This window comes from Leptonychotes weddellii, chromosome 10 (assembly GCF_054177405.1).
Source record: "Leptonychotes weddellii isolate Sample4059 chromosome 10, ASM5417740v2, whole genome shotgun sequence".
In the NCBI taxonomy this organism is placed as follows: domain Eukaryota; kingdom Metazoa; phylum Chordata; class Mammalia; order Carnivora; family Phocidae; genus Leptonychotes; species Leptonychotes weddellii.
In genome coordinates this window covers 31322633-31340399 of record NC_138378.1, presented here as the reverse complement: position 1 = coordinate 31340399, position 17767 = coordinate 31322633, and the positions used below count along the sequence as shown (strand labels likewise).

The following is a 17767-nucleotide window of genomic DNA, read 5'->3' as shown; positions in this document are numbered from 1 at the left end:
ACTCAGAAAACTATAGAATACTGATGAAAGAAATTGAAGAAGACACAAAGAAATGGAAAAACATTCCATGCTCATGTATTGGAAGAACAAATATTGTGAAAATGTCTATGCTACCTAGAGCAATCTATACATTTAATGCAATCCCTATCAAAATACCATCCACTTTTTTCAAAGAAATGGAACAAATAATCCTAAAATTTGTATGGAACCAGAAAAGACTCTGAATAACCAGAGGAATGTTGAAAAAGAAAAGCAAAGCTGGTGGCATCACAATTCTGGACTTTAAGCTCTATTACAAAGCTGTCATCATCAAGACAGTATGGTACTGGTACAAAAACAGACACATAGATCAATGGAACAGAATAGAGAGCCCAGAAATGGACCCTCAACTCTATGGTCAACTAATCTTCAACAAAGCAGGAAAGAATGTCCAATGGAAAAAAGACAGTCTCTTCAACAAATGGTATTGGGAATATTGGACAGCCACATGCAGAAGAATGAACCTGAACCATTTCCTTATACCACACACAAAAATAGACTCAAAATGGATGAAAGACCTAAATGTGAGACAGGAATCCATCAAAATCCTAGAGGAGAACACACGCAGCAACCTCTTCAATCTCTTAATTTTTTTCTTAGTTTTTCCTCCATTCTTTAATAGATATAAAGATGACATAAAAATGTACCTTTCTTGGGGCACCTGGGTGGCTCAGTTGGTGAAGTGCTGCCTTCAGCTCAGGTCATGATCCCAGGGTCCTGGGATTGAGCACCACATTGGGCTCCCTGCTCGGTGGAGAGCCTGCTTCTCCCTCTCCCTCTGTCTGCTGCTCTGCCTTCTTGTGCTCTCTCTCTATCTCTGTTAAATAAATAAATAAAAATTAAAAAAATAATTTAAAAAAATGTACCTTTCTTACATGATCAAAGCAGGGAGTTTTAATGTCTCACTTGTTTTCACAAAACTTTCAAAACAACTTACTAGATTGCAGTTAGATGGTACGTTCAAACCTTATCAACTTTGTAAACAAAGATGTTGTGAATCTTTGAAAATACATTTTAGCCTAGGAAGTGTTGTTCCCATGTCTCAGAGCTTAAGAAGCTTTAGAAAAGGCAGACTTCTTCCACGCACATACATCCACAGCTGCAGGGAACACTCACACTGCAATGTGCTCCCCAGGCCTGCATCTCTGTGCTGTGATGCTGGGTCAGTCAGTACCTGGAGGTGTTGTAGAATTCCTGAAAGCCATTGCTGCATTGGGGTGACCAACAAAACTGATGTAATGGAAATTTACTGCAAAACACATAAATAGAGCCCACTCATCACAAACCAAATGCAACCTCAGCTCAAGTTCTCCCTTAGCTAGAGCCCCAGAATAACCATCACCACCCCAACTCCATGCAACACATAGAGAAGTGTGATGTAGGAAGTTGGAATGTAAAGAGACAGCTGTCTTAACCAGTTACTGTTAAAGTATCTTACTTTTGCATGTTTTGTGAAAATACAACCATGTGAACATATTGCTAGGGTCCCTTTCAAGGTCTTGATGTCCATAAACAAGTGAATGGCCTTGAGCCTTTGGCTTCATGATACATCTGTCCCTGTTCCTTATTGTGCAGGAAAGGTATTAGAAGCCAAGTCAATGAGGGTATTGATGACAAATCAGTAGTTGAGTGTTGGCAATCTGAAGAAATCCAGAAATGCACTAAAATCTTACACTTGAGAGAAATGTCTTGAATTTAACAATAATCCTTAAAATATATTCCAGTATTAAAAAACTTGATAAACTTTCCTAAACTGTAGATTTTTAAAAACTTAATTTCAGTCACCCAGGCTGGGCCTTTCTTAGAATGGGCCCATACAAGTGAGGGAGCCTGGATTTTATGATTCGTTCATTATTTATGATTCAATTTTTGTTACTGATTTTCTACCACATTCTATTTGCAACCCACAAGCAGATTAGAATATAAGAACAGCCTCTTTGGATTGGCTGAGATGAGGTGTATTTCTCATATTTGGGTACTCCTCTGTCAGCCATATATTGTCATGAAAATGCTGTATAACAACCAGCCACACGGGGCCCCTGGGTGGCTCAGTCCTTAAGTGTCTGCCTTCGGGCTCAGGTCATGATCCCAGGGTCCTGGGATTGAGCCCAGCCTGCTTCTCCCTCTCCCACTCCCACTCCCCCTGCTTGTGTTCCCTCTCTCTCTGTGTCTCTCTCTGTCAAATAAATAAAATCTTAAAAAAAAAACAAAACAAAACAACCAGCCACACAATTATTTATATATCTGTTAAGTTCACAGCTCTGCAGGGTGCAGTTGATCTAAGCTAGGCTTGCTTATATATCTTGGGTCAACTGTAGGTTGACCTGATGGCTCTATTAGTAGTTAGATGGACTTGTATATATTTACCAGGGGGCTGTTAACTTGTCTAGGAGGGCTTTGGCTGGGGTGATCAGGGCCATACTGTTCCTCTCCTTGTGTCTCTCTCTCTGCATCCAGCTATCCTGGACATGTTTTCATGGTAATGGCAGACATGCAAGAAAAGTCAGAAATGCATAAGTCATTAAAAATACAGGAAAACTGTTAATGTCCCATTGGCCAAATCAAGTCACAGAGCCAAACCAGGGAGAGAGGGACCTAAAATGTTACTTAGTGAAAAGCATGCATACAGTGAAAGATAACGAATTTGGGCCATCTTTTGCAATGAAATCTCTTATGTTTTAAACTAAACGCCTGATTTTCTTGAACAACACATAGCTACCGTCTGAATGTTTATGTCCTCTACACAAGGTATGTGTTGAAATACATAGGGCTTTGGGAAGGCGACTCGGCTGTGAGAGTGGAGCCCTCATGAGTGGCAGTAGTGTGGTTGAAGAAGAGATCCCATGGAGCTCTCAGCCCCTTCTACCATGTGAAAATGCAACCCAGAAGAGAGTCATCACCCAGCCATGCTCCCTTCCTGACCTCAGACTTCCAGCCTCTACAACTGTGAGAAATAAATTGCTGTTGTTTCTAAGCCACCCAGGCTATGGTATTTTGTTACAGCAGCTCAAATGGACAATAGCACAATTTAAATCTCCTCTCCAAATGCCCCCCAGCTCAGTAAGTGGCACTGCTGTCCACCTGGCTCAGGGTGAAGTACATTCTCTGGTACTATAGCCAACCCATCAAAGGGTCATGTGGACTTTCAAAATATATCTAAAATCAGACTACTTCTCCATGTCTGTACTACTCCCGCCCTAGTACACGTTGCTATCTTTTTTTTTTTTTGCCTGTGCTACCTAAATAGCCTCTTAATATTTCAACCTTGCCCACCTGCTGTGTTTCCACTACATCTATGAACAGTTTCAGGATGAAAATTAGATCATGACATCTTCTGCTCAAAGCTCTCCAATTGCTTACCCATCAGATTTACAATAAAATCTAAAATCTCAACCATGGCCTATAAGGCCATCTACAGTCTGGTTCGTGGCTACATGCTCTTGCCTTATTTTTATACCATTCTTTCCTCACTGGCTCCACTGTAGCCACATGGGCCTTCAGTGTTGTTCCATGAACATTCCTGACCTCAGGACATTTGCACATGCTATCTCCATAGCCTAGAATACTATTGATCTCACTGTATTACTCAAATGAATATTGATGAGTATCAAATGAGTATCAAATAATCACTTCATTCAAGTTTCTGTTCAAATGCCACCTCTTGGGAGTCTCTTTCTTGATCTCTTTTTCGAGCAACTTTCTGTCATTCTCATTCCTGCCCAGTTTTTTCTTCATATCATGTGTTACTAGTGGATATTATAATGTGTATTTGTTGAATGAAAAAAATAACATAAGGGAAGTGGAATAAAGTTCTAGGAGCATTACACCTAGCATAAAGATATTCCTAAAATAGTATGCAGGAGAACTGATAGCATGGGGAAACCTTACCATTGACAAAGGAATGTCTACCACTTCTGGCCATTTAAAACGTGTAGTTTGTTGTGATAGTTAATAACCACCTTTACCTGGAAAGTTTTTGGTCATTCTCTGTTTTCTGGAATATGTCCGTAAGTGTCTATGAGAAATACAGAGACAAATATGACTTGTTCATCAGCCAGCTTAATGCTCATTGGCTGCATCCTTGCTTTCTGCTAACTCTAACTTTAGGCCTTACAGTGCTCTGGTATGCTCAGGAAATTTGAATAACTGTGGAATAAGGCCAGCATCTTCAGTTGGGCCAAAGGAAGAGGAGGCTCTGTCGTTTTGAAAACCTTTAAGTCAGGGATTTTATCCTTTTGCTGTGCCATGGACTCCTTTGGCAGCCTCAGGAAGACTGGGAACCAATTTTCAATATAGTGTTTGGTTTTACTTGTTGAGAGGAAATTCACATGACATAAAATTCACCATTTTAATGTAAGCAAGTCGCTGGCATTTAACACCTGTAAAGTTACACAGCCACCACATCCATCTAGCTCCAAAACGTTTCTTCCATTCGAAAATAAAACCCCGTACCCATGAAGCCGTTCTCTTCATCTTCCTGACCCCCAAGGCCCTGGTAACCATCAGTCTGCTTTCTCTGTCTGTGGATTTACCTATTCTGGGTATTTCATATAAGTAGAATCATACCACATGTGACTGTCTGTGTCTGACTTCTTTCCCTTAGCATGTTTGGGGTTCATCCACACTGTAGCATGTATCATACTTCATTCCTTTTTATGCCTGAATCATACTCTGTTGTCTAGAAATACCACATTCTATTTATCCATTCATTTGTTGATGGATATTTGGGTTATTTCCATCTTTCAGCTACTGTAAATAATGCTGCTATAAATATTCCTGTACCAGAATTTGAGTGTGGGTTTTTCAGTTCTTTGGGGTAGATACCTAGGAGTGGAATCCCTAGGTTACCACAGTGACAACATACTGTTTTAAAATGCATAAAGTACAATACCTAGGGTTATAAAGGAAACTAATTATGTTGACATAAAGTCACCAAAACATCAAATAAAATAAGTTTGTGTTATGGTGATATGAGTTACTTGATTTGGAAATATCCTATCTAATGGCAGACCTAATAACTGCCATATATTTGGAGTAGTGTGGAGTGCAAATGATGTTTCAAGGTATCTGCAGCAATTACAGTGTGCTATAAAAAGGCTTATGTTTCTCGATTACAAGTCCTTAGAATATTCCTGGGTTTTGTTGCCTGTTAAAGGCTAATGAAAATGGAGTGGTATTTTCTTTCTCATCCAAATTCATGGAACCCATAAATCCTATCTAAATGATCCCAGGGACTTGAAGACCCCCAGTTAAGAACCCCCTGCTTTCAAGAGGAGAGTGGTTATAAACATGGAACTCCACGGTGGCCCCTTCTTTCTGTCTCTCTCTCCCCACTATTTCCCCATGTCGTCATCTTGCCTAGGAAATCTAAGCTCAGCAGGATCAACTTGGACAGGTGCAGATCCACTGAAGTGGAAGCTAGAGAATCCTCATAATTCCAGAGACTTTATCACCAAGTTTTGATCTGTTAGCTTTTCTGTTTTCTGTATCAGATTAATGTTTGTAAAATTCAAACACCTAGGAATTAAAATAACTCTTCTAATGTTGTAGAGCGCTTCAGAGTATCTGAAGGTCTTATACATACATTCTTTCATTTAACCCGCTGTAAGTTGTGTGGCTGCGTATGTCATTACCAGGGGTGTGAGATAAGGAAGCCCAGATATAGACTCATTTAGTCAGTCAAGTTTGAAAAGCAAGTACTCACCCATGGAGCTAGAACTTGGGGCATTTGTGCAAATAAAAATTCAAAGTACCTTTTCTATTCAACTAGAAAACCAGTATATCCAAACTTCATTGTTTACGTGGTTGTTAGCCTAAAGGATAATTACTCCTTAAAATAAAAGCCAACACACAAACTGCTCTTGCAGATGAAAGGAGCATTAACATGAGAATACTACCTAGGGCGCCTGGGTGCCTCAGTTGGTTAGGCGACTGCCTTCGGCTCGGATCATGATCCCGGAGTCCGGGGATCGAGTCCCACATCGGGCTCCCTGCTCAGCGGGGAGTCTGCTTCTCCCTCTAACCCTACCCCCTCTTGCGCTCTCTCTCTCACTCTCTCTCTCTAATAAATAAATTAAAAAAAAAAAGAATACTACCTACAGTTCAGTCCTAAAAAGCTCAATCCTTCCATTGTCTCAGGGAAAATGTTTCATAGATAGAGGCCAGACATTCAAACAGGATATTTTCCTATAAGGAAAAGATGAGATTGGTTTTAGAAAATCAAGCTTCATTATTCCCTGAAAAGAAAAACAAAATAGTGCTCAATCCATATTGAGGATATCCAAAAAGAGCGAAGAGTTCTGTAGACTCCCTAGAAGTTTCCCTAGAGAGGATTCCGTGCACTTGACAAGTGCATAAATAATGACAGAAAATGCAGTTCCATATGTCACAGTTATCTTGCTTTGAATGAAAGAAAATCTTTCAGTGGATGAGGTTTTTTTCTCCCCCAAAGTTATGTATTCAGAGTTTTAGTGTTTCTATTTATTGTTCTCTCCCAGGGAGCAGAACACACCTTATTCCAATAGTGAAGAAAGAGGAAGGGCTGCTGAGCTCTGGCTATAAATATTTTATTATAGAGAGAGACAGAGATCACAGAGGGGCAGATGAGTAGCAGAAAACAAATGTGATGTTGTTTGCAAATCCTCAGAGGAGGTTTATATTAAACTGTCTCTGCCAGCTTGATTTCTGCTTGGCTTTTCTACTGTCAAACCCAGTAATGAAACCCTTTTGTGTATCTAAGGGTTTTCCTATTAGATGAGGAGTGCTATATCTAGTTGAAAGTATAGAATTATCACGTTATAAAGTATACACAAAGAAAAAGCTATTATAAAATGACACAGTGATGAAGTTATGTTTTCAAGAAGGATGATCTATATTAATTTGGTTTTAGAAAGATGCTATCCTAGTAAAAAAAAAAAAAGATTAAAGAATAAATTATAGGTTTTCTCCATATAATCCATTTATTTCTCTCCTCTTACCCCAATGCCTCAGAGTTGTTGGAAGACTTTGACCTGATGGTATTTAGAATCTTTCATGATTTCATAATCCATTGGACTTTATTTGCTCAGAATTCACTATTAATGAGGACAAGGTCATAGCTTATTCTCTGAGAGAGAGAGAGAAAAAAAAAAGTCCTGTTTTTTTAACATAAAAGCACAGACCACATATCAAACCTGCCACTCACATATTTAAATTTCTGGGTACAAGGAGAAGTGGATAAAAGGGTGAATAATGCAACAAACATTCTAAGATCACAGGGCTGATGAGGCTCATTTCATCCTGGGTCTAAACCACCTGAAATGATCTGCATAAGTGCTCTTATTCTTGAATAAGAGGAGAAAACAAGTGTGCAGGGACTAGAAGTATTTGTCCTAATATAGTTGATGGCAAATCTCTGTTCTACTTTACATAAAATAAAATCTTAGATTTTTCTTTTTAGCAATTGGCCAGTGCCATTTGTAGCAAAGTTTTTTTGTTTGATCTCACGGTCAAGGAGCCCAATATGGAGAGGCCATATTGAATTTATGAAATGAATCTGTGAATCTATGAAAATGAAATGTACAAAATGGCATAGACTTGTGGTAAAAAAGTTATGTTTCTTTGGGTACATCTCTATAACAGACACACATATAGAGATGCTTATTTTGCTGGTAAGAAAATGTGTGGGTAAACTAGAACATTTGGGGTTTTTTTGTTTTATTTTGCAAATTATTCACAGATGACAGGTCACTGATTTTTGGTTTTAAGAGCTAAATTCAGTTGTCTGAAATGCTGCTTGGGTTGGTTTTGTACTTACTAAAAACCAGAACTAACATTCTTTACTATTCACTATTGGCCAGGTACCTTATGTAGGACATTTTCACTTTATCTTGAGGACCCCTCTGTATTATGGAAAATTCTGTCCATCTCCATTTTTCAGATGAACAAATAAACTTGAGGAATGACAAATTGGCCCAAACTGTGCAGCTAATACAAGCTGGAGCCAAGTCTGTTGATTCCAAAGTCAACTCCTTCCTCTTGAAGGTTGGAAATATTAAATTTAATTGACATCAGTACCTCATATTAATATGTACATTATCAGTAGGTTCAGAGTAGTGTAGTAGTTATGTGAACATAGTCTACTGAGCATTCAGATTGCTTTTTCTAGGTCAATAGTGGCAATCTGGCTTTACAGAGATATAGATAAAGGTTTCTTAGTGGCATGTTTAAAGGAAAAGAAATTTGAGAGGAGAGTTTTAATCTAGGCACATATTAAATTTATGGCATCTGACTTTTTTTATTTTGGTTATTTGTAGTATAAATAGAAAGTTAAAAATAATGCTAATTACAAAATAAAGTTTAAAACCAAAATATTGATTCATTATATAGAGAATGTAATATAATGGTATTAATAAAATATAAAAATAAGATACATTTATTTTGTTTTACTTTTCTGGATCAAGGTATTTCTCTTGTAAAATATATTGAATTATTGTTATGTGAGAGACCCATATGGCTGTATCAGTCTTAAAATTGCATTTCCTGACAAGGTGGCTTATCTTCTGCTCTGAAATATATGAAGAGAATATCACAAGGCTTTAAAAGGAAGTTATGTCTACTTACGTTTTAGCTGATTTTGAACTAAATTAAAAACCTGTGTTTTAACAGGTTAAAAGCATGCAAGAACTGAGCTTTCAGAACCATCTAGGATTTCCTGTTATCTATGCAAGACATTCATTTTTAGCAAGTTCTGATCTTAGCAATGGTAGTTTAAAACATAGGGCGTGCTTTTAAGAAGATGATTTTACCAGCAAATTACTTTCCATGAAATACAAATAAATCAAGTTTAAATTTAACTGGTTTTAAATATTAAGAAGTAAACTTAATGGGAAAATATTTGCAACAGCTTTAAAACATAAATCTCTGTCCCTAAGGGAAGCCTTAAACGTTTTTCGAATGCATAGGAAAGTAGATACTTAAAGTGTGATACTTCCACTTTTTATGTCACAAAGTACTGGCATTTTTACAGCAAATACAAGTGTAGTAAGTATGTACGCTGTGTACCTACAGTTAACTGATGCGTATAATAAAGTAAAAGCAGGTATTTCTTATTATTCAAGGAGAAAAATGGAGCCGTCTTCTGGAAACGGTTTGGGTTGTCCCATAATGGGTAGGGTAGACTGTCAACCTATAATTATTTTCAGGGAGGTTTTCTTTGGACTTGTCTGAAAATTGGATAAGCAGTGATTAATATCAGGAAGAAGAAAAGAACTGGGACCTGGGATTTGTCCTTTTAATAGGATAGGAGAGAATAACTGCTTTCAATTTTTGGATCTTTCATGAAGCATATGAAATCTGTATTTAGTCCCTTTGTATCCAATCAATAGTATTTATATATTTACTCATTTAAATGGCAGTGCTGTGCTGGACCATAAGCAAGGCTAGGAACTTACAGATCTACACATAACTTTGAATCAGCCAATGTATGTATAGTCAGTCTTCATTATTCGTGGATTTTGTATTTACAAATTCACCATCACATGTGTTTTTGCATTTCTATGCTTTTGCTGGTGGTTTTGCTGTTTGAAATGGTCCCCGAGCAGAGTGCTGAGGTGCCGTCTAGTATTCCTCAGTGTGATGTGCCTTGTGGAATAAATACATGTCTTTGGCAATCTTCATTCAGGTGTGAGTTCTGGTGCTGTTGGCTAAGTTGAATGTTAATGAATCAAAAATATATACATTAAATGTGTCTTTAAACAGAAACACACATAAAACTCTGAAACAAGATTATGTGTTGGTTGATGGATGGGCATGTTTGGGATCAGAGACTTGAAGAACCCTGGATTTCTTGTAGGAGCAATGGGTTCAGCATTCACTCATTTGGTGTTTGCAGCTACTGTATAGAATGTGACTACTCCAAATAATGAGAACTGACCATATGAAACGTGCAATTACTAGAGAGCAGGCTCGGCCCCAGAGAGTCAGGGACCAAGGGCACATTTACTGCCTCCATAGGGCTCACTCCCTGTTGAAGAACTGGACTCACATTGGACCAGTGTGAGAAAGTGCTATGACAGATGCAGGTAAGGTGCTAAGGGGAGCCTAGCACTGCTGGAGGGTCCAGGTAATCCCAGATCAGTAGCTGCATGCCTGAGAGAATGACTGGAACAGTAGAGAAAGGATGCACAGCATGTACAGGAATGGGAAGTAAGTGAGGTTGTTTATTTTTAAATGGAGCAGAATGTTGGTGGGTTTCTGACACATGTTGATGCCATGTTGTTACAGAAATATACTGTGGCAAAATGCTTCCACCTCTTGCCAAAATGAACACTGAAGAAAAATGAAGAACACTGAAGAACTCCAACAAAAAGTTGCAGGACAGAAATAGCCAAACTCCTCTGGAGTCCGATTCATCCACAGCCATCAAAAAAAGGTAGGGGGATGAATTATGTTATGGTTTTGCTCTTTTAAATTTTATTTTAAATAATGTACACACACACACACACACACACATATGCACAGTAGAATACTATTCAGTCATAAAAAGGGAAGTCCTGCCATTTGAGACAGCATAGATGGACCTTGAGAGCATTATGCTAAGTGAAATAAGTCACATGTGCAGAAAGACAAATACCATATGATCTCACTTATATGTGAAATCAGTTAAAAAAAATTTTTTTTTAAATCTGAGCTAAAAGTTACAGAGACTATATTGCAGGTTACTAGAGGTGGGCAGGAGGATGGGGAGTCAGTAGAATGGTGAAGGTGGTCAAAAGATACAAACTTCCAGTTATAAAATAAGTTATGGGGATGTAATATGCAGCACGGTGACCGTAGTTAACAATATTGTATTGTGTATATGAAAGTTGATAAACTTTCTGAAAGGGTTCTAAAATGGGGTGCTGTGGGAACCCTTACTTTCTCCACCCCAAACCCTTTTCAGAAGCCTTTGGCATCAGAAAACAGGCCCAGTGCAGTCTCCCTACTCGGCGGGAAGCCTGCTTCTCCTTCTCCCACTCCCCCTCCCCCTGCTTGTGTTCCCTCTCTTGCTGTGTCTCTCTCTGTCAAATAAATAAATAAAATATTTTTTTAAAAAAAGAAAGAAAACAGGCCCAGTACAGCAATTATAGTGTCAGGTAATTGAAAAGATTCTTGAGACACCACAAGGTATATACATGTACAGCTGTAATCAAACAAAGGAAAGGGTACAGCAGGAGAAAGCAAGCCCAGCAAGCACTAGAGGGGACTGAGACTTCTAGGTGCAGCTCTCAGGGTACTTTCTCCATCACACATGATGCCCTTAGTCTTCAGATCATGAACCACCAAGATACACATATGACACGTTGGTCTCAGGGGAGCCAAGAATCAGGCTTACTGAGGAGCATTTTATACCCCACAGCTCAGGGAGCTAAAAGCAGTCTTTGTGAACAGGTAAACAGGTGTAAACCATCAATCCACTCAGTTTCCATAAACAGCGTAGATAGGCTGGTACAGTATGCCTTGGGGGGCGTTTCGGACTTCTAATAGCAAGTTATAAATCACTAGCTATTACATTTCACTTCTTTCTTGGCCAAGAATCAATACCATGGTTCCAGGTGCCCTTTAGCGTAAGCACAGAACTACCCAAGATCAATTGGGTATCCTGATGTACTCAGAGAATTGAACCATGATGAAAAGATCCAAGAAAACCTAAAGGGGGTATACCACATTCTGTGATTGGTCTTGTCATCCACTGGATCAGATATAACTCTGATTAGCTGGAGAGATCTTTACAAGGGTAGGCTTCCAAATGGTCAAAGTTCCTAAAAAAGTAACTGTATGCTGAAGCAATAAGATTAGTAGTTGGTTTAGGTTGATTTCTCTGGAATCAAATAGTGAGACAAAAAATTTGGGTACTGGTGTTTATTTGGAAGGTGATGCCAGTTTACCTTTATAGGGAAATGGGGATGTGGGGTGGGAAAGAGAAGGAAAACAGAAAAAGTACCTTATTGTTACTGTGACCAAGAGGAGTATGATCCCATTGGGCAATTTTGGGATACAGTATAGAACATACCTTGAATTTATCCTAGCCAAGGGCAAGGGAATCAGCCACCTTTTCCCATCTGCCTTGATGGAAGACTGCTCCCCTGGATAGAAGTGAAGGGTGTTAACTCCCTGGCATCTGTGGCCTGCCATAGATGTGGGCCAAGAGAACTCCAGCAGCCAGAGGAAGCCTCAGGCAAAGAACCCCAGGTGTTTGCCATTGGAAGCCACCATCAGATCAGCATGCACAGAAATGATGAGTGCCAAGAGGATATGGATGGAGCACTGATAGTTTCTGCTCTAAGAAGTGACAACAACAGGGATGCTCATGATTATATTAGTAGAGCTATCATTTGTCAAGTATGAAGCCATGTACTATAATAAATGCATTACATCTTACCATTTAATTCTTATTTGTCACTCAGTACCAGGTGCAGGGGAGGGGAAATATGTATTTTATCACCACAGTCCTGCAGCATATATATTGATTCTGGTCTTCCATGTATAGATGAGCAGATAAGGTTGAGCAAGAGTAACCAAATTCTCGGGAGTAACACATACAGGATATAGAGCTGGGATTCAGATTCTGGTTTGCCTCCAAAACCATCCGTTCGGCATCATTGTAATCCTTAAGTCACTAATTAATTATTTTTCTGACACCAATTTATTTGAAAGTTGGCAGGAGCCATTTAGATTTGGGGATGCAAAAAAAATGCCCATGTTCTTAAGGAAAGCAGGAAAAGAAAGACCAGAAAACATGGAGTATAGTAAGAGCCATATGGAAGTGTGTTACTCCTATTAAGTAGGATCAAGAAAGAGGTTATCAGTTGTTGCTGTATAACAAATAACTCCACGACTTAGTGGCTGAACACAACAAGTATGTAATATTGCTGACGGGTCTGTGGGTGAGTTAAAAAGTTCTGCTGATGTGGGCCAGGTTTAGCTGGTCTGGGGTAGGTTCACCCATTCATCTGCAATCAGCTAACAGTGTCTAGAGACTGGCTTGTCTAAGATGCTTTACATCACACACCTGGTAACTGATTGAACTGGATCGGGGTGCCTGGATGGCTCAGTCGTTAAGCGTCTGCCTTCGGCTCAGGTCATGATCACAGGGTCCTGGGATCGAGCCCCGCATCAGGCTCCCTGCTCCGCAGGAAGCCTGCTTCTCCCTCTCCCACTCCCCCTGCTTGTGTTCCCTCTCTCGCTGTGTCTCTCTCTGTCAAATAAATAAATAAATAAATAAATAAATAAATAAATATCATCTTCAAAAAAAAAAAGAATGTAGCTGAATCAACTCAGTTCTCCAGTGGCTAGCCTGGGCTTGTTCCCATGGTGGCTGGGGAAGGTTTGAGAGTGAATGAAAGTGTGCAGGGCTTCCTGAGGCTGAGGCTCAGAACAGTCACTTCTGCTGCATGATATAGGCCAAAGTAAATCACAAGACCAGCCCAGATGTAGAAATAAACTCCACCTCTTGGTAAGAGGAGCTTCAAGGTCACATGGCAAAAGGGCACTGACACAGGAAGGGGAGATGTACCAAGAAGAGAAACATCTGGATTAAAGCTTACAGGGTGAGGAGGTATTCCCCAGCCAGATAAAGTAGGAAGTAAATTTGAGGCAAGGAGGGTAGTGTATTTTCAGAGACACCCAATGCCCCATAATGAAGGCATATAGTGCTGAGGGCAAGAGACAAGCACCAGGAGAGAGAACAGCATTAAAGACTAGAGGTATGTAAATGTACCAGAATTCAAGCAAAGAAAAGTTAATTTGTAGGAAGAATAACATTTAAGAAGAAATGTTAAACAAATGGGAAGGCGAGCAAAGTCAGGTTAATGAGTGGAGGGATAGGTGGATGTCCAGGTTGCTGTAGCAATATGGTTAATAAAATTATAAGATGTTGGCGCCTGGGTGGCTCAGTCATTAAGCGTCTGCCTTCGGCTCAGGTGATGACCCCGGGGTCCTGGGATCGAGCCCCGCATCAGGCTCCTTTTTCAGCAGAAAGCCTGCTTCTCCCTCTCCCACTCCCCCTGCTGTGTTTCCTCTCTCACTGTGTCTCTCTCTGTCAAATAAATAATAAAACGTAAAAAAAAATAAAATTATAAGATGTTTTCTTAGGAAATGATTTGTAGGATTGATATTTATTTCAAAAAGGGAGGGTGGGGGGAGGAAGGAAATACCTTGATGGGTGCTTGGAGGGAGAGGTGAGGTTGAGGGAGCTGGATGCAAGAACAGCTGTGCGCATGACTCAGCCTGTGCACCTTGTGGCTTCAGGGAGGTTAGGTGATGATGTAGATTACATGACAGAAACTCTTTCTGTGATGCACCTTCCATAACCCACAAAATAAAGGATCCCCAAAATAAAGGATTTTGGGGTTATGGTCCCAAACCTAAATACCAAGCCTCCAGACTCTCACAAGGACAAGTTTCTCGAGTAGGTCTCTGAGGCAGCTGACATCAGGGATGTATTTAGAAAAGAGATGTGTCCATGTATGTTTCCACTGGGATGTGCATGTGAAATGGTAATTTTCAGTTCATGGGTTTTTCGCTTTGAGACTGGATTTTGTAAATTAAATAGAAACCTTATTCTACAGTTTTCCTAAGTGACTTTGATAGTTCTCCTGGGCCTGTGTTTCAGTGTGGCGCTCCTCTAAGCCACCAGGTACAGCAAGTTTTAGTGTGAGTCTTAATAAGCTGATATCAAATAGCATCACTAGCTCCTTGGAGGTAGAATGGGAACTAGACTCTGGAAGTAAATGCTGACCAGACCCATGAATGGAGAACCCAGGGCCCAAATACCCACCCTTGTTGGCTTGGGGAATGTATTTCTTTCATTCTTGTCTTGCAGATGTGTTGGTGATTCTTTGCTACCTGTTTCTAAAAAGTGAGATAAGGGTATTTTTTTGAAGGTAAGATAAACAGAAAATAGCATAGCCAAAGACAAATAAATAACATAGTTAAAGCTGACAGCAAAGATACAAAATCCAATGAACACTCTCTGAGGACCTAATTATTATTAATTTTTCTTTGGGGAGCAGAGTGTTTCCCCATTCCATCTCCCCACCTGCCCTCCAGAGGTTACCACTGTCCTAAATTTACATCTACCATTTACAATTATTTTGGTTAAAAATAATTGGCCCAAATGGGAGTATATTCCTACATATTGTTATTAATTTTTGCTTCCTTTTGAGCTTTATAGTAATGATTTTATACTCAGCCTAATGATTTGCTCATTTCCTCGAACATTTGTTTCTAAGATTCATCCATGTCATTACATGTAACTATAGTTCATTTTCACAGCTAAATAATATTACATCATGTGAACATATCACAATTCTTCTGTGGATTGACATTTCTGTTTCCATTTTCTGCATTTTCTGCTATGAGCAATGATACTACAATCATTTTTTATATGTCTCCTAGCATGTGTTTAAGTTTTTCAGGGATATCTATGTAGAAGCAAGTTGCTAGAACACATGATATAGGAAACCACCCATCCCAGGTAGCCTGGAACTGCATGGTTTCTCAGGATGCAGGATTTTCAGGGCTAAAACCAGGAACAATCCCAGGCAAATTGGCATGAGTGGTCACCTTAAATGTGTACATGTTCAACTTTACAACATAATACTAAACTCTTTCCTAAAGAGTTGGTAGCAATTTATACTCCCAACTAGCTGTAAATGAGAATCACCCTGAGACTCCTCCCCATGCTTGGTCTTCTTGATGTCTTAATGTTTGCCGATCAGTTAAGTGTGAAATGGTATCTTACCATGATTTGAGTTCTCTCATTACTAATGAGGTTCAGTATCTTTTCATGTTTTGTTCTCCATTTGTGTTTTCTCTTCTGTGAAATGTCTTCCTTATCTTTTGTCTTTTTCTGCTGGGTGATTTTGTCAAATATGTCTTAAACACTTCTTTGGGTTCTTTTGGCTTTACCATCACCTAGAATAGGGTTTATCAACAGAAGCACCTATGAATGACATTTTGGACTGAATAATTGCCGTTGTAGGGAACCTCCTGTGCATTGTAGTATGTTTAGCACCAAGGACATTTTGGACTGAATAATTGCCATTGTAGGGAACCTCCTGTGCATTGTAGTATGTTTAGCATTATGCTTGACCTCAACCCACTACATGCCAATAGCTCCTCCCAGCTGTGACAGCAACAAAATTCTCTAGACACACACACAAAAATATCTTGTCAGATGTGACCCTGGGGGACAAAAATTATACCTAGCGGACAACCACTGACCTAGATCTTAGCAGCTTGCTCCTATGAGAGAGAAGAGGAAGCAAGGCAGATAAATTCCTTCTGCATTTCTCTCTCTGATGGCCTTTTCCAGGACATATGTCCCTGTACTGCATGTTTAAAGGTGTTCCCTGTCACTTTGCAGATGCCTTTGCTGGGCTACTGGCTGTGCTCCTTCATAGTTCATGGGAATCTAGTGGCCAGAACAATAACATATTCCCTTGTCTTCTTCCTATCCTTCCCTGCCCCATTTCCTTTCTCTTCTTTCTCCTACCTTGTGATTGCTTGTTCCAATGCAAGAGGTAGCACTTAATGCTTGTCTCAGGTCCATTGCCCAGGGAAACTAAGCTAAAATAAGTGGTTGTAGAAAGGGATACCCTGTGGGTAGGATTTTGGAATTGGATTACTGACCTGTCTGAAAGCAATAGAGTCCACATCCTTTTGGGGTGAATTGGAATGAAAATAGACCCTGGTGTGCTGCAGCATCACGATTATTTAAGCTTTCACCACGTAGTAAATTGAGATAAGACTTACATGGAGGGTCAAGTGTTGGGAGACTTAGCAGCTGCAGCATACAGTAACTAGTAGAGCAGCGATGGGTATATGGATTGTGCAGCAGGGTGGCTACTTTTGACCTTCGAAAAGAGACTATTAGGCTGAGGGTGGTTAATTCCCAACTTACTGCATGCTCTGAGAGCCGGAGGGCATCTGAGGCAGCTTTACAGGAGACTTCTCTCTGGCTCTTGCAGGGCAGACTGATGAAATTTGGGCCCGGGGTCTGACTTTAAGTGTGGCAGAGCTTCAAAGGAGACCACACAGCTTTGTAGGATCTCCTGTTTCAAACTCAGGGCCCCAGCAAGGAGGCTGAGACAGGATGGGTCATTGGGTTGATGAACTTGACAACCTTGAACTCCTAAATGTCCCTAAACCATCTTGGAAGACAGGAGCAATGCCTTCTCCCTTGACAGAGAATAGCCTCACCCACCTGGTGGCTCTGCCAGGATTTTCCCCAAAGGAGGTGCCTCATAAGACTATCCTCATTCTCCTTACGATCTTGCTCAGCCACTCCATTTCTTCAAGCTGATAATGAGTATAGTCTCAGCAGAAGGAGTATCAGCCCTTCTTCAGGAAGAAATAGCCCACCCACTGAAAAATTGAAGTACCTGGCCAGCAGGTGCCATCAGAACCAAGGAAACCTGCATGGGAACCGACCTTGAGTGTATGGGGGAAGGGGAGGGTGAAACCCCCATGGAAGCTGGAACAACAAGGACTTATTGATATGGGGACTCACACGTAACTCAATATTTAATCTTTTTTTATTTTATTTTTTTAAATTTTATTATGTTATATTTTATTTATTGTTTATATTTATTTATATGTTTATTTTATTATGTTATATTAATCACCATACATTACATCATTAGTTTTTGATGTAGTGTTCCATGATTCATTGTTTGCGTATAACACCCAGTGCTCCATTCAATAG

At 39.8% G+C, this 17767-nt stretch overlaps 1 protein-coding gene across 3 annotated transcripts in view; it reads left to right on the top strand.

Moving 5' to 3' along the window:
• Positions 1-17767, top strand: part of PAK5 (p21 (RAC1) activated kinase 5) — a 298952-nt gene that overhangs the window by 176332 nt on the left and 104853 nt on the right. For 2 of the 3 annotated variants that reach the window (XM_081833216.1, XM_081833215.1), the window contains one exon: positions 10303-10450. The gene's annotated coding sequence lies outside the window, so the exon portion shown is untranslated. Of the gene's footprint in view, positions 1-10247; positions 10451-17767 lie in introns of those variants that run through there. The other variant, XM_081833217.1, reaches the window with a different exon arrangement.